Genomic DNA, 18,501 nt, shown 5'->3' on the forward strand with positions numbered 1-18,501 from the left:
TCATGACAGAAATCTGCACAAACAAGCAAACTAGGAGGGCTACAAGTTGCCTGGTTATAACAAGCACTCTTCACTATATGCATCTGACAGCTCTAGTGTGTATGCGCGTGTGTGTGGGTTTGTGTGTGTGTGCCTGTGTGTAATGATTGTGTGTTCATTTTACCATTTGCTGGGATTGTCATTACTTATTGATAGTGCTTCTGTTTAAAATGCAGCATCACAGCGGTAGGTGGCACAATACTGTCATAAACACCCACCCACACACACACATACACAAAGACACACTCACACACACAAACACAAGTACATATTACATGCATTTGATATTTCCAGAGTTGGGTTAAAGGAAAGTGACCACACATTCAGCTTTTCTGTTCTCCCTCCCTCCTTATTTCTTATCTCACTTCTCTCTCTCTCTCTCTCTCTCTCTCTCTCGTTCTAGTATAAATAGACAGTATATAGCTCGACCACATATGTGTTAAATTGAGGACCTAGTTGAAAAGTGCTGTTGAACCACTGTCAACAGCTACTTTCCAAGAGAAGTAGCTAAAGTCTGCTCTGAAAGTTGCTAAGTGTTGCTAAATAGTGAAATATGCGAATTAGCATATTAATGAAGTCATTGTGTTGTATTTGCATTCTGCCTAGTATCAGCTGGTTTCAGCCCTTTATCTGTTTTCTTCTCTCCTTCTCTCTGTGCTCACATGCAGTATATAATATTTTAATATAGCTGAATTCACAATAAAGCTGTTCTCATTTACATGTTTTTCTTTTCCTTTTCTCCAATAGTGACTGAGATGCGGTCAATTTAAACTGGCCTTCACTCCCAAACTGTTTGCACAGCAACACTGGTCACTGTAATCAACAGGAAGTAAAGTTTTGACTGTAAAGTTGGAAGATTTTTTGAAAAAAAGTTGATAAAAGGCTCTGAAAAGTTGATTAGTCTAGTGACAAGGGCGCTACGTTGGCAACACTGGTTTAAACACCCCTGACCACATAATAGAAACTGTTATTTTGAAAGACCAACAGCCAATCCGGAAACTCCACCACTTGACCAGTTGAAAAACGGTGTAACTTCATCACCCTGTCAGTCAGTGACAGAGATTTGCGTTCATAGGGCTGGCCTTGCTGTTGCAGTGCAACTAATTGATTGCAGTTTACCTTAATGCCTCAATGCACCACATAGACCAGGAGCAAAACAAAGCTCCCTCAGTACATTTGTTTTTGTGTTTCCACTGCTTCTAAAGAAACTATACCTGTGACAGATTAGAAATTGCTGCTTGCACAGGATGTCATAAACATCAGAATCAGAATCAGTTTTAATGCCAAGTATGTTTCCACATACAAGGAATTTGTTCTGGTGATTGGTGCATTTGGAGGATCTTGGAGGTTCTAGTTCAGTTTTAGTTTCTGCCTGTATGTGGGAATCAGGTGGACCATGACATGGTCAGAGTGGCCCAGTGCAGCCCGGGGGACGGCGTGATAAGCACCACTGATTGTGGTGTAACAGTGGTCCAGAGTGTTCCCCTCTCTGGTCGGACAATTAACAGACTGTCTGTATTTGGGCAGTTCGTGGCTGAGGTTCCCTTTGTTAAAGTCACCAAGGACAATAACTACGGAGTCCGGGTTGGTCCGCTCCACACACAGTATCTGCTGTGGCCTGTGGTGGGATGTAAACACCGACCAGGATGAATGAGGTGAACTCACGGGGGGAGTAGAAGGGCCTGCAGTTTATGATGAAAGTTTCCAGGTCAGGAGAACAGTGCTGCAGGATCACTGTCACGTCTCTGCACCAGCCACTGTTAGCATAAAAGCAGATTCCTCCACCTTTCGTTTTGCCGGACAGCTCTGTGTCGCGATCCGCTCTGAAGAGTTGGAAGCCGGCCAGCTCCAGCGCAGAGTCCGGAACCGATCCACACAGCCACGTCTCCGTGAAGCACAGACCGGAAGATGAAGAAAAGTCTCTGTTCTTCTGCACCAGTAGCTGAAGTTCATCCAGCTTGTTGGGCAGTGAACGCACGTTGGAGAGAAAGATACCTGGGAGCGGTGTGCGGAGTCCGCGCTGGCGGAGACGCGCAAGCGCACCGGCACGTTTTCCTCTCCTCCGGCGTTTCACTGCGAGAGCAACGGTCAGTGCACCTCTGACCAAAATGTCCAATAATTCCACAGGTGAGTCGAGAAAGGTGGAAAAAATCCTTTGGAATTGTTTATCTGATGTTAATGAGCTCTTCTCTGGTGAAAGAGCTCCAGAAACCAAGGCAGAAAACTGAATTTATAAAGAAAATAAGGCAAAAAAGTGTGCACCAACACACCGAGGGAGCCATCCGCGGCGCCATGGCAACTGGAACCATGCAATGCATGTTGTGTAAAACACCATAAATGAAACTGGAACTATAAATTGTGGACTGGCTCATAAATACTTAAGTCACATTATTACTTTATTAACAGAGCAGGTAATTTTTTTTTAGATATTTATCTTTACTCTTTGCATTTTTAGTTTTTCTCTCTCTTTTCTAAAAAAAACATTTCAAAAGGATAGACACTCACAAACAAAACTCTACTGACAGTTCAGGAGGACAGAACAAACAGGAGACAAGAACATCTTAATTAAAAAAACATGTTATTGAAAGCTATCCTGTGGGTCCATGTTTAGTTTGTGTCACGTGTGTGCACAAGGACACACACAGCAACACAATACACATTCCTGCTGACTTTGTCATGCTGTTGCACTGATGTGTTGAATTATTGAACTTGTTTGAAAGAACAGGGCATAAAGAGCCTACAAAGAACCCCTTGAAGACACGTGCACATACCAGGTTTCCACAACATACATATAATGCTTTTCTAGTCTTACCGACCACTCAAAGTGCTTTACAGTGGAAGTCAAATTCACCCATTTACATGTACATTCATACAGCGATTTCCCGTACACATATAGGGCTTTTCTACCATACAATTTGGGGTTCAGTATCTTGCTCAACGAGACTGAAATGCAGGAGGAAACTGGAGGATGAAACTGGAGGATCCAGGAATCAAACCACTGACCCACTCTACCCCTGCCCCAGGTCCTTGAAAGACCACTGGAGCCAGGACATATGACATTTAATTTGACACTAAATTTGACACTAAAATAATTTGAATTGCTTAATGTAATTTAATATTTAAAACTTGTCACTGCAATTAAAGTTGCTTTTAAAGAGAGATTTCATGTTCACAGCTGTCTTATGATTATCACTGAAATGTCTCAACATCACTTGTACTCTAACCACATTCATTGGTGTGTGTGTGTGTGTGTATGTGTATATATGTATATATGTATATATATATATATATATATATATATATATATATATATATATATATATATATACACATACATATATATACATTCACACACAAAAAAAACAAAAAACTAAACTAAACTAAAACAATATGGCATATGCCTGAGTCTTGGGAACTAATTGTGTAAAACAAACAAGCACTGCACTTGCTAGTGTAAGCAACCAAAACAAAAAACACATACAATGGTAGTTTGTACTCACGAGTCGATAGAGACTGTGAGTGGATTTCAGGCTGACCACTCTAACAGTACAGCATGGAGCTCTGCCTGGCAACAGCAGTTCACAACAAAGCTGTAGCAGGTGAGAAACATTTCATACCAGGGCAGTTTTAAATTAGAGTGTTAGCAGACAATACCAATATGCAGCGACCACATACGCTAATATTGTTAGCATGCTAATGCACTAATCTTGGTCAGTGTCACAACTTTGACAAACTGCATCAAATTGTTAGAATATTAAAAATACATAGATATGTATTGAATTTCTGCAGATGGCAACAAGTCTTGAACCAGGTTATATTACTCTCCATTTTCCAAAGTTATGGGCATAACTGTATTTTCTGCTGACATCACCAGAGTTCACATAGTTAACAGTGAATGTGGTGACAGGACTGCAGCTTCAATGTGCATTGTTATCTCCACTGCTTGGCTGATATTTGGATTAGAATACTGTAAAAGAGTACTTAGATGTTGTAGGTATAATTCCTGAAAGACTCGATGCACAACCGACTCCAAACAAGAAATAACACGTTCAGCCCGGTTCTGTTAGTGTGAGGCAGGCTTCATTTAAATGCTGGAGCATGGAGTTTTGTCAACTCTTTTTTTTTTTTGTAGTAACACACCAGGCATTGGATAGAGGGTGCACAGGGGTGTTGTAAGCCTTGCGTATGGCAACAATGCTTTGATTGGGCTGAAGTGGCGGAATTCATATTCACATAATAGATATTGGCTGTGTATGTTGCTGATAGAAAATCAAATAAAAAATATGTAATATATTAGATCTGAAAACTGAGCAACTAATGTGCAGTTCTAAATTTGTACGTAAGTATTCCCACCAAAATAATACCATGCACCACATTATGCAGCCTGCATGTGCTCTGTTTAATGCATAACCTAAAATGTTAAATCATTGCTGTACTTTTATGTCCTTTGGATATGTTTCCACTGCACTGTGGTTTTGTGATGACAGTAGTTTTTTGTAATGTATTAAATGAGCCTTGTCTATGGTAGAATTTTGATTTGTGTTTGCTCTTTGTATGTATAAATGTTATGGCACTCTTGTGCAAATCAGAATCAGAATCAGAATCAATTTTATTACCAAGTATGTTTCCACATACAAGGAATTAGTGCTGGTGCTTGGTGCAATTGGGGATCGGAGGGAATCAGTGACAGTGGGGCTCTCTAGCTTTGTTGATAAGGCTGATAGCAGATGGGAAGAAGCTGTTTTTGTGGCGAGAGATTTTGGTCCTGAAGGACCGAATGCCTAGGTTATTAATTCTTTCTACCCTAGAACTACTGCTGTTACTGTTTTGTTTGCACACAGAATGTTTTGCATGATAGGACTTCTCATTGTAAATCACAAGTCTTAATAAGTCCTATCTGGCTGGGCGGCATCAGCCCAATAATCTTAATATAGCACACTGTTGTTTAGCAAAACCTTACTATGCTGTTCATTTCAGTACAGAATCTCAGTATCTGTGCTGAATAGCTTAAACAATTTGCCTTTTTAGAATGAAAATGATCAAAATGAAAGATAATAAGTCCTGACATAAATATCAGCAGCCTCATTCCAGAGCACTCTAGTCAAATCAAAAGCCATCAAAGTCTTGAATAAATTCATTAGACTAATACTTTATATTCCAGCGAGTTACTGTATAACGATTCCAGTACTAGAAAATGCTAAATGACTTAACTACAAACTGATCTTGCAGCTGTTGTGTTCATGTTACACAGACAATGAAATGCTGACCATCCCTCCTAGTGTGTATCCAAATGGCCGTCATGTGTAGTGTCTGTTTTTACATTACACTCTCCCCAGGTAAGCCTCTGATTTGCACTGTAATCCTCTACTTGGCATGGCAGGCAGGCTACCTGTCTCTGCTTTTTCATGTGTGTGTGTTTGGTGAGGACTTTTTTTTTTCTCTTGTTGTGTGTATGAGAGTGTGTCTGTGTACCATTATGCATGTGTTCATACAAGGAAGACCCTCTGCATGATTATGTGTGTGTGTGTGTGTGTGTGTGTGTGTGTGTGTGTGTCTGTGTCTGTGTGCATGCATATACACATGCTAGGCTGCATTTCATCTCAGGGCTTAGGACTCATCGTGCAATGGCAAGGATCCAGGTGCTATTTAGAATTAAGGCACACACACACACACACACACACACACACACACACACACACACACACACACACACACACAAAAGACACAGCAAGAGAGAGGAGTGAACACTGATTATATGACTATCACTGTGTTTGTACGCAGACAAATACTCATATGAACACACAGCTTGTGGTTCTGCACAGGACAGTGGTTTCTGGTACAATAGAATCGCAAGTACAGCCAGCAGCATGCCAGAGGACAGCTGGTCCTCTGCATCTCTCTCTCTCTCCAGTGGATTGATGCAATGTTCAAGGGGGCAGCAGGTCAGCAGGTCCAAGAATGTCAATGCATGCATCAGGAAAAAATGGTTCAGCTCTTGTCACCAATTGGATTCATTTTCATTTCTAAAGAAAAAAAAAAAAAACTAAGAGTCTACTCCAATATAATAATGTAACGTGCTCACAATGACAATGTTACATGTCTTTGTTTGGCAGATTACATTTACAATGTTCACTATCTTAGTTTTTATACATATTTATATACATTTTTCCCTAGATAACTGAAAACTTTGACGTGCTGTTATGACAAAATGACAAGTGATTTGGGTTCATTTCTTTCAACACAATCTGAAACTTGAAGAAAAGAAATGTGAAGATGGTCAAAGGAAAACATGTCAACCACATGTGGCAGTAGATGAAAAGGCAAGGTCGACAAATCAACAGAGTCCTTTGAATTCAGCCTCTGGGGACCATGAATGTCTAAACACGTATCTATCGTTGAAACTGGATAAACCCAAATTCTTTTGATCATTTTTTTTTCTTATACCACTGTCAGAGTTCTTGAGTACAAGAAACAACAACATTTGCAAAGTACATCCATGTTCCCCTAATGGTGAACCACTTGAACTTTGAACATTCAGGTGTTTCTTTTCTAGCACTACTGACTGGCTAAACTGTCATCAAATGTTTTCATGCTGCTCATTAAAGGTTCCCTGTAGGGTTTTTGGCCTGTAGTAGCTCTATAGAGGTATTTTTCTGTGAGTGGAACCCTGTTTAGTTTTTCTCGTACATACCCCCAAGGATGCACATTAACATATGATGCATGTAATACAATATGCATTTCCCGCCATTTTCTCTTCAGCAATATGAGAAAGGGAGGAAGAGATAGAAAGGGACCAAAACTTAGAAAGAGAATGTAGGTAAGGGGGGTTAGAGAAAACATAAAGTGAGGAGAATAAGGGAAAATATACAGGAAAAATAATAATAAACTCAAAAGAGGAAAAGATGAAGGGGAATGAAAGAGAAAAGGAGAGAAAGAGAAATAGGATTAGAATCAGGAAAGAAGGAATGCAGTATAGAAGGGGCTGGACTTTGCAATCAAAGATGCTTTCCTTTCCTACAGATGGCTGATAAATGACAAAAGCACTCATAGATGGACCGACATCTCATCCATGCAATTGACTGAAAGGAATCATCTGGGGTGAGACCTCTCGCTTTTTACAGCACCCTTGATAAGTGGCTCTCTAATGAGATCTAAACACATACACACACACACACACACACACACATACACACACGTCTTGTTTCAGGCTCTACACTATAGTGCCAAGTGGCTTTCTTGTCCCCTGTGGTTATTTCATTTTTGGGGTTTCCATGTTTAACAAAAAGAAGTCAAAAATTTAATAATTACAAACACTCACAAGCATGCTGTATCTTAGGCCTTTTATCCTCCTGGGTTTAAACAGTTCAAGATTTTCTGAGAAGCTACCGAAGCTACAACAACACCTTACGAAAAGTTATAGTCACAGGACACGTCAGCTTGTGGAATAAGGTTGAGAATCTTTGGGATTTCAGTTTTAGTCACAACATTCACTGTTTCAGTTTTGATTCTTGGAGTCACAGTCCACTACAGCAACCTAAGCAAGGTGCCCAGATACCAACAATTACTCCTGGGGGATTCCAGATGGGATATAATGTATAGTCCAGGTCTGGGTCTGGGTCTAGATCTGGAGGCATCCTTATTAAATGGCTGATCCACCTAAACTGACTTCTTTTAGTGCTTAGCAGCAACAATTTACAGGCACCCTCATGGATGTCTGAGATTCCCACCCTATCTGTAAAGGTGAGCCCGGTTCCCCTGTGGGGGACACTGATTTTGGTCACAAGCTCATACTTTTGTTCACTATCAAAGCTCATTACCATAAGGTGTGGGTTGAATATAGGTTGACCAGTAAATCAAGACCTTGGCTGCAAGCTCAGCTCCCTCACCACCATGACAATCTGGTGCAACTCCATATGACTTCTGTGCTGCATCAACTGACCTGTCAACCTCAAGTTCCATCTTACACTCCCTTGAGAACAACTCCCTAAGATACTTGGAATAACTCACTCCAAACCCATAGTGGTTTGTCTACATTCTATGTGAGAGAGGAAAGTTTGTCTATAGGTGTGTCCCAATATAGGGGCAGCATCCTTCAGAGAACACAGTCTACAAAGGTGTGGCATTCATAGCCTCTGCAGCCATTGTTGACTTGCAGTCAGCTAAACCAGAATGAGACAGTCTGGCCTGCAGAGTATTTACATTTTGGATCACCAGCCCGCCCTCAGCATTGCATTCATTTATTTATGTTAATTTCTTTTTTAGAATGTAGATATCCTAGACAGTGGTCATGGTCAGTATGGTACAGAACCTGAGCGCTGTACTGTGTTGTTACCTACATCCCCAGAATCCCATGGCAACCCTAGTACAAGGGAATCAAACATTATCTAAAATGCTACAGGGGTCTTTTGAAATGAAATAAACTGTGGAGTTATTTAAGTTCATTTTCTAATACTGGATTACTGGACTACTTTTGTGATGGGAGATTCTAAAAGGTAAAATATGCTCAAATGCTTGACTCTCATCTGTGTTTGCTATAAACCAGAAATCCGGAAACCATATCATTATTAAGGGAGTAAAAAACAATTTCGGAATCAACACAATGATTCAGAAATGTGAAAGATAATAATTTAGATTCTCATGCAAATCTCATCATCTATTTTCCTAATAAATCATTTTCATTAGTATGTTATTGTTTGTCTGATTTACCTACTTATCCTTATCCTACATGGGGCTGTTAGTTAAAATTATTCATTTAAGACTTTTTCTTCACATATGGCACTGATCAGACATGAAGTTATAGGAGTTTTAACGTAGGAAAAACTGATATTTTGAGACATATGTTTCCGCCAAATTTGTAATAAATCGAGACATGCTAGAATTGCTCCACCATCAGCTATTGGTTCCTCCCATTCCCTCAGCTGACACTCCAGCCCCACACCCACACAAATTAGGATTTGTACTACTGCATGAGTCTCTGGTTGTCGAAAGTGTAACTGATTTTTCAAGAGTAAATTGGGTAATTACAATTATTTACTTGACCTATTCTTCAACTTTCTTTCTCTTGACCAGAGCAACCATGTCAGTTTTATTCCTCATTAATTTGCTTCTCAGCAGTATCAAAGGTGATATTGGTGCTTTCTGAGGAGAAACCACCTTTGCATATGATTTGAGTGCCAGTCCCACTGCCTGACTTCAAATGAATCCCATGTTTCATTTTCTGCTAAACCTGCTAAAGGCCATGTGTTGGCTGGTTTTATGCTTTATGGTGCAGAAATGATCTCTTTCCCAGTTTTGTCTTCTTCCTCTGTACATTTTGTTGGTGGCTTTTTAAATAGATGATGAGATAAGGCTAAGTCTTTTTGATGGTGCAGTGCTTTATTTTGTTGCCCCTTCTGATGCGATATTGAACATAAGGGCACAGTTACCATTGGAAAAAACAAATTTGCATACAGAAGCAGTTGACCAAACTACCCATCATTTCGACTTTACCTATAATTTGGCTCTGGCAGATAACTATCAGCAGCCAAGTCAAAGAGTTTGGCAGATATTTTATTGCCCTTGTCACTGTGTGCTTTTAAGTCTGTCCAAAGGGGCTCTTAGGGACAACATTATGCAGTCTTGCTCTGTTTGAATGCAATCTGATAACTCTGGGTGAATGTTATGTCAGTGGAAAGGCTATCTGAAAGTCCTAATGAGAAGTTTGGCTTGGATGTGATTGGAGCCACTGCTTTGAGAAATAACCAGGCCACTTTTGACTGCCACCACTCAACTAAACTACTTCCCTGATGAGAAGATTGGACACTGACTGCTTCTGCTTGATTGCCAGTGATCAAATCGCTACTTGGAAATGACACCTGAAGCTTGCTGTTTTTTATTCATCTATTTATTTTTAATTGCTTGGTTCATTTGCTTTTTGACCTGCTAGCAGAGGGCCCTCAGGATGGCTTGAAATGAGGATATTCACAGCCCAACAAGGATTGTGACATTATGACATTGTGAATTTGGTGACTTCCCTCAATTTTCATCTGATACCACTTGTAAGCCAAATTTCTCACTTCACCAACATTTGTCTTGCTATAAATATTCATAGTGTTAGGGGATCCCCTGATCTCCCATTCTCTGGAGAAAATTCACTTACAACAAATAAAAAGTGCAATGCATCAATGGGCCAAATTTCCTGACATTTACGCTGCCCCTTTTCATTTTAAACACTCAAGTGAAACACTGAACTGAATTAGGTGCCAAATCTGTTTATCAAATATAAATGCTTAACATTTGCAACATGCTCAAAGAATCTGTTGAGGTCCATACTCTTAAAGCCAGGCTCAGACTGCAGGAGTGTTAACATTCTAACCAATTTTTAAATTGGATTGCATCATGTACATAAGGAGGAACTTCACAGATCGTCTTCTCTTTAATCTCAAACATGCAACATGCAGCATCAACATCCATACTATAATATTTGAAAATAATGACACATCACACACTACAGGATATTATTAAGATTATTGTCCCAGAGGGAGCAAAAAGTGAGATACAGTGCAGATAAAACAAAAGCAAAAGGCTTAACAAGTTTGGAAAATGGATGGGGAGATGTGGTCAGCAGTGAGAACGGGATGTGATATTTTACATGTCAGTGTTAATGTCTTCAAGCTAACCAACATTGACCTTAAGGGCATGAATGAACCAATGTTTGGTAACATTGTCAGTTGCTCTGGGACTAAGGATAGCTTGTTAGGCTGACATTTAGCTAGCTTGTTCAAAAGTGATATCTATCGATCTATCTATCTATCTATCTATCTATCTAGTTGTCCAACAGTATCTTGTTGTTTTGCAAACGGACAAAATGGTAAATGGACTGCTTATATTGTGCTTTTCCAGTCTTGTTGGCGCCGAAAAGTGATTTACAATGTAAACCACATTGACCCATTCACACACACAGTCATACAGCACTTACATCTACAGAGCACTTCTACCATTCACACACGTATACACTGATGGAACAGCCTTCAGTGGCAATTTGGGGTTCAGTATCTTGCCCGAGACAAAGACTGGAGGAGCTGGGGATCGCATAACAGACCTTCTGATTAGTAGACGACCTGCTTTACCCCCTAAGCCACAGCCGCCTTTTGAAGAAAAACCTCTAATTTTCTTCAGTGTTTCTCATTGGCTAATGTAAAAGTACTGATGCAATCATAATCATCCAGAACTCTTAAATATCAATCATGTTAGATGTTATTAAGGCAGCCCTGATGAGGCTGTGAGCAGTTTAGGACTGGGTCTGTAAACCCCTCACATTACCAGGGCCAAACATGAGCTGGTACGAGTGAATCAGAGATAGAGTAGCCCGACACTTCTGTAGTCTGAGCATGGCTTAAGTCAGAGAATTGCGAAAGTTAAATTTTGACCTTGTTTGCTTCATGATTTATATGATAGAAGACATACCGTGAGCCAAATAAGGAGTCAACACAATGGCTGAGTATTTCCACCTTGGAACTGAAGTGTGCCAATGACCGTCTCAAAAAACCAGATTCAGGCAGCCTGGATTTCACACATCACATACCTAAGAAACCCATTTCATCAACTTGCAGGGAGGGGCTTTCCATATTGTTGCACCATAGCATCAGAATCAGAATCAGTTTTATTACCAAGTATGTTTCCACATGCAAGGAATTTGTGCTGGTGGTTGGTGCAAACAGTAACATAAATAGACTAGGGTAAAATAAGAGTAGAATTTACAAGTGAAAAATTAAAATAAGATAAAATAAAATAAAGATAAAAAATATACAACAAAGATGTGGGATATTTGCAATAACGATAAAGACATGGGGATAGCATGGGGATACAGATATCTAGATACACCTGACTTCTTAGCATACCTAAGAAGTCAGGTGTATCTAGTTATCTGTATTTTGTAACCTAAGTTAGCTAAGGTAGCTAAGTCAAAACCAAGGTTTATTTAACATTAGCAACACATTATTAGCTGCAGTCAAGCCAATGTTATGTTTCTAATAGGAAACATCTGTTACACTTGATATGAATGTGTGTGTGTGTGTGTGTGTTGTACACAGAAACTGTGTGTGAAGTGCCTTATGCATTAGTGTAGAGGTGCTTGTAGTTAGTGCATGCTGCATGCCTCGTGCATTCTGCACCTCACTTTCTGCTTTTAACTCTGCTTACAGCTACCGTTGCCGGTTAGTTCCCCTCTTAGGAGGTAAAAAGAGGAGCCAAGTGCATAATTCTCCACTGATACCAGTACAGAGCCTCATCACCACCAGGACTCCTGCAGTGCCTTTTTGTGGCCACACATGCTAACTGGGTACTTTGCGGCTAAACTGCAGGTAATCTCAGAGCACCAGTGAGCTACAGAGATCTGGTAAGCAGACCACCCACCATGAGAACAAGCCCTGACACTCGTCAACCACTGCCCCAACTATGTATTAATAGCCGCAAGGCATTGTGGGTAAGTCCACTGTGGCAAGGGAGCACATCCTAACAGAAAAGCAGTAAGATGGCAGTGCACAATAGGCAGGTCTTAGCAGACCCAGGAACATTAGCTTCCTGCAGCCAAGATGGAGGACTGGTCATCCTGGGCTCAACCCCGACATTGAATTCACATCATCATGGTGAAGATAGTGATACCGGGGCTTTAAAAACTTCCTTGTAAAGGGAATCTGACCACTGTAAATACCAGGTTGTTACTACTGGTTGAAGTCTGGCGATGACAGGGTGTGTGGCAATAGGATCAGGCATGAATGGACTAGGAGCTCCTACTCCTGCATGTCAGCAGCAATCTGTATTTGGTGACTAACAGCTGGGACTGAGTGGCAGTTTTGAACAGACCCCTGTGCGACTTGCAGCCCTATTTGCATGCCCCAACTGAGGAAGGGCCAAAAAAAGATGGATTAAAAATTACCCACTCAATTTATGCCTGGATAGGCTATCACACCTATTCAAGGTCAAAATAAAAATAATAAATCATACAACCTGCAACTTGCGACATGGAATGTAAGGACTTTCCTGCACTTGTTTGGCAGCTCTGATAGACCCGATAGTAAAACAGCCCTGGTTCAGCGCTCAGGCGGGACAACAGAACAACAGGATACAGAATGGAGTGCTTGGTAAACAGAGGATTGGCCAGGCCAGTACAAATCGTGTGAGATTACTTGTTCTGAACACAACATGACCATAACCAGCACCATCTTCCAGCAGAAGACTACATATAAGTCATTATAGATGCATAATTGTTCCAAACACTGGCACCTGATTGATTAAATTATAGTGAGACACAATAGTATCAGAGATGTTCTCACACCCGTGCCATTAGAGGTGCAGAATGCTGCGGATGTTAGGGCCCAATGGGAGATGACTATATTGCATGAAACTGACAAAACTTTATGTAAAAGACACATTCTGCCGTTCCTCGGTGGGGAAACTAGGGGAGATGGAGCTCTCCTTTAGTTCATATAATGCCAAGGACCAAACGTGTACCTTGGTAAGTTCAGCTCTCCATGAGGCAATAGCCCAAACCATTTGCTACAAGAACAAGAATCATCAAGACTGGTTTGACCCCTCTTCCAGCACCACCAGGCAGCAATGCCAGAGAGCTCAACAGGAAGTACAGAGAACTGTTTGGACCATACATAATGAGAAGTGGACAAAAAAGACACATGAAATCCAATAATTTGCTGATAAAAAATAACATGCATAACTTTTACAATAATGTCAGAAGTATTTAGGGTCCAACAAGTCACTGCATCAATCCCCTGAAAACAGCAGATGGTCTAATAGTCATAAAGGAATACCAGAATAGCATTCAGATGAGGTGGGCTGATCATTTTGATACCTACTTAATCAGGACTGATACAAACCCCACCATTTTGGATGAACAGCCTAAACTTCATCCTATTCACAACCCTAGTTAGCCCCCATCCTTCCTGGAGGTTCTATCAGCTGTAAGTTCCCTCAATATCAAGAAAGCTCCTGGTACTGACAAAATATCTGCAAAGTTGCTAAAGCAGGGAGGATACCTCTCCACAAGTACTCTACACCAACAAATCATCAAGGTCGAGGCTAATAAGACCACAATCGAGAGTATTGTCACCATTTCCAACAACATTGGTGGCAAGGCCATCTGTGATAGCCTTGGGGTATACAACTCTTTGCTGTTGCTGGTAAGGTCTTGGCTATGGTGATACATCAGAGGCTGACATCAGAGTCAATATCGCCTGAATCACAGTGTTGATTTAGGATTAAGAGGATCATGGTTGACATGATTGTTACAGCCTGAGAGCTTCAGGAAAAGCACTGGAAACATTATAATGTATGGCATTTGTTGACCTTTCCACAGCCTTCAACACTGTCCAGAGAGAACTTGTGTAGGGTGTCCTCCCCAGCTTTGGATGCCACAATAAATTCATGAACATCGTCTGCCATTTTGGATTGACTGCTTGGGTGACTATAGGACAACGAGAGTCTGCCCCTTTTCCTGTACATACAGGGGTTGGGCAGGGGTCTTCATCCATGCTATGCCACGCCATGTACAATGCTTCCCTGGTGGGCAGAGGCAGGAAGTGCAAAATCGGACCCGGATATTGCTGTTGGGCGTAACACCTGGCAACAGATGTGCCTGGATGGGGCCTATATGCTGCAATAGGGCCTGTGGTTCCAGGATAGGACTATTCAGCCATCAAAGAACTCTGAAAAAACACACAAGTGGATGACATTAGAAGATTCAATGGACAACAATGTGTGAGTGCATCAGCAGAGGTTTAGCTGAGCTGCCATATGACAAATCCTGTTGAAAGCTCTAATTGCTGATTATTGTGGCACATATAGGGGGTTAATGTGTGTCTTATCATGTGTGTATTTGTGCACTCACCATTATGTTTTACCCTTATTGTCTCTTTAGTTTTGCATATATATACTGTTCCTCACAATGTAGGCCTGTCTGTGAAAGCTCACAGTGCACACAGTGTGTGTGCATAGAGTGAGTAGAGAGTTATTGCTGGTATAAATCAAGCCTTCTAATTGGTCAGGAGCTATAATCCCAGCAGGAGGTCCCGCCTCAGGCTGCTGCTAATTGGCCACCTGCAGTGTAGAACAATGGGCCGTTAGTCCAAACTAGGAGTCAGTCAACACCGCAGCGTCAACAGGTGTGCTTCTTTGTGAATGCATGTCGTAAAAGTGTGTTTTAGTCTCTTTATGACTTATGTATGTGGGAATCCTTGTGTCACTGGTGTTAGCAGGAACAGAGTTGTGCAGGGTGCAACCTTTGTTTCCAAGGTCTTTTTTTCCCCTGCTGAGCTAAGACAGACAGCGCCAAATTACCCATGTGTAAATGAGCTGATGTTGGCACGTGTGTGAATAAATTTGGGTGGTCTTCACAACTTTTAAGAGTTGTTTGAGAGGTAAGACTTGGTTTAAAGGTTAGAATTAGGTTAAGTTTAGAGTTAGGGTAAGGTTTGGGTTTGGGCATTTAGTTGTGATGGTTAAGGTACCCTTAAGTGAATGCATTTTGTAAACAGGTGTCCTCACATCTGTTGAAAGACTAACGTGTGTGTGTGTGTGTGTATACATCTGAATTCTCAGATAAAACTAAATGATCACTATCCTCTGTAAATGTCAAACTTCAAAGGGCTTTTCAAATGGTCGTCCTTTGGAGAAATATCAGGAATAATAATGCCAAAGGTGAGACAGAAGTTACCATTTCTCAACCACTGAAACTATATATTCAGTACTAGGTTTTTGAACCACACTTCAACTGTTACTTCAGTGACCTTTAGAGTAGACTGAACACCACAAAACCTTTGGGATAGGCAATGGATATGAAATAGGCCTTAGGAGGACATGTATTTAGTAGAAATGTCACTAATAAACTGAAAGGGAGCAGTGATTTCAATGTGCAGTTGCTCTAAGGATTGCACATTTAATGACCATTTGGACTGGGAGAAATAACATTTCATTTTTATGTACGCAAGTAACAATTTCAGAATTGGTAGTTAGTATTTAGTAATTGGTATGCAATTACTTGTGAGGAAGTTGAATGACTTTAAATTTGATTGTTACTATGAGCAGAGATTAATTGGTTGAATAGTGAAATAAGGTCAAAACCATGAGTCAATGTTCCTTTTCAGGTCAAAACCATGAGTCAAGTTTTGACCTGAAAAGGAACATTTTGACTTACAATCTTAACATTTTAACAAATCTTTGTGTTTTTCTTTTGGCAGAAATGAGCTTCCACATCTTCCTGTGATGATAGATATGATAGTTGATGATAGTTAACAATTACTTGCTACCTTTGTAGGCATTGGTGGTTGTCAGTTAGTTTTAATACTGCAGCTAACAATTGCATTGGGGTTCAAAATCCATTCTTTCACTTTAGAAATAGTAGTTGAAAAAAATATTTAGTAGATGTTCTTGACTTTATATTGTTAAATTATATCCAATTGAAACCTTTGAAAGCTCCAGAACAACTATTGAATGGACTTTGAGGTGGTGGTTGTCCACAACTGCAGTTATTATTGATTAAACTTTATATTATTGTTTTTGGTTAATAATTTAACTGAATCATCTTGCCAATAAAATGTAACAAGTAGTGATACCGGTGCATGACAATTATTCTGGGCCTAACATGAAATTTGACACCAAATCATACAATGATGCAGAACAGAGAAATGCGAAAAATCTTCATATTTCAAAAGAGGAATCCAGAGATGCTTTTGCTTCATAAACTATTTAAATGATTACTTTATGTATAAAACTGCTGGTTTCTATCCCCTGGTCAAACCATCAAGAATCAAACATAAGATATTAACAGCATCTTTAATTTCTTATCAAAATATGGATATCCTTTGCATAATTCCCATGTAAATTACACAAGTTGTCAAGAAGACATTGGTACAACACACAACAATTTTGAGATTGCCTTATGTAAAATAAATTTTGGATTTATTTCAGAAGTTTTACAAGTTGTAAATTGTAAATTCAAAAGGGGCGAGTTTAATCATTGTATAGACTGTAAACATGCACTTGTACTTTTGACTTAATGTGCCACCATAGTATTGGACACTCTTGGGGAACTATGGATTGGCTCCTTTTTTTTAAATCTTTATCTTTATTTTACAATTACACATTTTCTACATTGTTTTATTGTGTCTTAAATGTTTTGTGATTTTATGTTTTTATGTTAACTTGAAATTGAAAAAATACAAACTGTTGATAACAAGTTTTCCCCAAATGGCTCCTCAAGGCATAAATAAAGTATTTCAAAATGGACGGAACAGACAATTGTCGTCAGTTAATTTTCTTATTCATTTTTTATCAGCTAATTGTGTCAGTTCAAATTAGTTTGCTTTGGTGCCATGTAATTGTTGGGTTGTAAGGGTTCAGTGCACAAAAGTAGGAGGTTTGATATTGTAAATTAGACTGTGAAAACTACAACAGCAACACCTGTCTTGTATTTTAAATTTTGTGTGAACAGCAAAAATATGTCTGAATATTGTAACAGTGAACTGCTGTCTGATTTGGAGACTGAATGATGCTCTGTCTAGATGCATAAGCAGCATGAAAAGTGAAAAATGTGATGAGGCAGTCATGACAAGAGCAACAGAATTTTTGATGCTAGTTCCCTTTAAGAGAAACTACATTTAAACAGTGTCAAATTCTGGGCTGAGGAAGTTGTCTTACCCCCTGATCCAATTACTTATTTATTACAATCTAATCAGTTAACAAAAGGCCATTCTCACCTTCCCACAGAGCAGCTAATAAAATCTAATCAATCATTTTCATCATTTCACTGCTTTCATTAAGCATTAATGAATGTTTAAACTCTGATGCATCTCAAGGCTCCAGTGTGTGTTTTTCACATCCATATGATTGTCCTATGTGTGTGTCTGTGCATGTGTGTGTGTGTGTGTGTGTGTGTGTGTGTGTGTGTGTGTAAAACTGACAAAAAAAGTGATGGAAGAAAGGAAGGAAGACACATGGAGAGCAGATGTTTGAGTAGCTACAGTATGAACAATCAGAAAGACAATAAAAAAAGAAGTATTGTGTATAGAATTATATAAAACAGGGAGTAAAGCATCTGTCCTGTTTGTGCTGTGTTTAAAGGTGTGTAGAGCTCAGATTTATGCCTCCAGTCAATTAGTGGTGTAATGATTTAATCAATATGCTCTCTGTTAGGACCATTTCTCTGTGTGTGTGTGTTTGAGTTTGTCAGAAGTCATTCATTGTCTAGGGTGTGTAGTAAGTGTGCATCCAGAGTGTATGATGAAGTGAGAGAAGCGAAGCAGATCAATGACATTGATCTGACATTAACCAGCAAAGGAAGTGTGGGTGTGGGTGTGTGTGTGTGGTCGGGGGGGGGGGGGGTTACATGATTGGCTCTCAAAGCTTGGTCCTCCAATTCCTTTTATGCAGTTACAATTTGGATATACAGTGAATCTGGAAAGTATTCACAGC

General features: G+C 39.9%; 1 long non-coding RNA gene across 1 annotated transcript; it reads left to right on the forward strand.

The window, feature by feature from the left end:
* The first annotated feature begins 5,117 nt into the window (after positions 1 to 5,117).
* Positions 5,118 to 13,217, forward strand: LOC139637112 (uncharacterized). The gene is made up of 3 exons (XR_011694530.1): positions 5,118 to 5,375; positions 7,060 to 7,137; positions 12,222 to 13,217. It is a non-coding gene; the product is annotated as an uncharacterized lncRNA (long non-coding RNA).
* Positions 13,218 to 18,501: the final 5,284 nt, after the last annotated feature.

Source organism: Trachinotus anak, unplaced genomic scaffold, assembly GCF_046630095.1.
Source record: "Trachinotus anak isolate AG129_WGS33_773 ecotype Australia unplaced genomic scaffold, CSIRO_AGI_Tana_v1 ptg000019l, whole genome shotgun sequence".
Lineage (NCBI taxonomy): Eukaryota > Metazoa > Chordata > Actinopteri > Carangiformes > Carangidae > Trachinotus > Trachinotus anak.